We start from the raw sequence: 1509 nt of genomic DNA, 5'->3' as shown, positions 1-1509 counted from the left end.
AGCTGTCAAATACTCATTTTTACTCATGTTTTGTATTTCTTGGGATAACTTTTCGTTCAGGTTGGACCCGAAGTCACTGCATTCACATAAAAAACCTAGGCGGATTGATTTACAATGCGCATGCATTGACCCTTTGCTTAAACCTTTAAGCCTGCATATCGCGACCTGATTGTTACCCCTTGAAGATTGAAATAAATAAAAATAAAAAATCAATTCCAAAGTTTAAAGTTTCAGTCATATAGAATTCTGTCATTCAGATGGTCAAAAAGTTTTTAATATGGAACCATTTAGACCATATTTGTCATAATCAAATTAAAACTCATGATTTGACATGCTCTCCACGTGCTTATGACGTAAGATAATTATCGTAGAGAAAAATTCAAATGTTTACTGACGGATTTTTTTTTTTTATTTTTAATAAAAAGATGCTGTCCGAAAAAATACTGTGCTTTGTAGCAAAACTTCCTTGGTATATTTCCAAAAATGCAAGTATTCCAATTTCTGTCTACCTCACACAACGCTTTGGAGCGCTTTGGGTGAATTGAGCAATTTAATTTGCATAAAATTGACGTTAAAGGTTACACATTATGAAATGCCAACATTTATTTTAAACTACATGCCATACTGCTTCAATGGATTTTCTAAAACACGAGTATCTATCATTGAATACATGACGGGTAATATTCGAAATGAATATAAAAATACACAAACATTTTGAAAAAAAAAAATGTTGTACCGGTATTCACAAAACTTGATGTAGATTTGAAAGAGGTTGATTTGACAGATTTTCTTTATAGAAATGTCTAATAAACCCATTTTGAGGCTTCTTTAAGTTTTGTGAATAAGGCCGTTAATGTTTTATGAGAGACAAATTTTTTGTAACAGGCGCAAAACATAATATGTTTTAAGGGATAATGCCGACAATCTCTCATCAATTATTTAATAAAAAAATAAAATACTTACTCTCTCTTTTCAAAAAACTCTAACTATAAATCTCCCAAAAATAAAAAGAAATGGGCTCAACCGGGATTTGAACCCGGGACCTCTCGCACCCAAAGCGAGAATCATACCCCTAGACCATTGAGCCGCTTAGAGACTTCTCTTTGAATACATCTCATTTTCAAAATTGCCTTGTTCAAAATATGATTTTTTATCTTTCTTATCTTTGATCTAAATATTTATCAATATTTGGTTTCAAACATCTTGTGTGCTGAGAATGAGAATGTGGTCAACAATCTTTGAGGAAAACATTTATGTTCAAAAAGATGCATTCACCATTACATCTTGCATTTACATGCTTTGAAGATGAAATACTTTGGAAATACAATATTTAAACTTAAAATGCTTGTATATCCTTAATTCAGTATTAAATTAAACAAGTAAAAGCGTGCTAAGTTCAGCCGGGCCGAATCTTATATACCCTCCACCATGGGTCGCAATTGTCGAATTCTTTTTCCGGCATTTCTTCTTAGGCAAAAAAGGATATAAGAAAAGATTTGCTCTTCTATT

General features: G+C 31.9%; 1 non-coding gene across 1 annotated transcript; it reads right to left on the bottom strand.

Annotated features, from left to right (window-relative positions):
* Positions 1–1015: 1015 nt before the first annotated feature.
* Positions 1016–1087, bottom strand: Trnap-ugg (transfer RNA proline (anticodon UGG)). The gene has a single exon. It is a non-coding gene; the product is annotated as a tRNA-Pro (tRNA).
* Positions 1088–1509: the final 422 nt, after the last annotated feature.

This window comes from Stomoxys calcitrans, chromosome 2 (assembly GCF_963082655.1).
Source record: "Stomoxys calcitrans chromosome 2, idStoCalc2.1, whole genome shotgun sequence".
NCBI classification, from domain to species: Eukaryota; Metazoa; Arthropoda; class Insecta; order Diptera; family Muscidae; genus Stomoxys; species Stomoxys calcitrans.
This window is presented reverse-complemented; position numbering and strand designations above follow the sequence as displayed.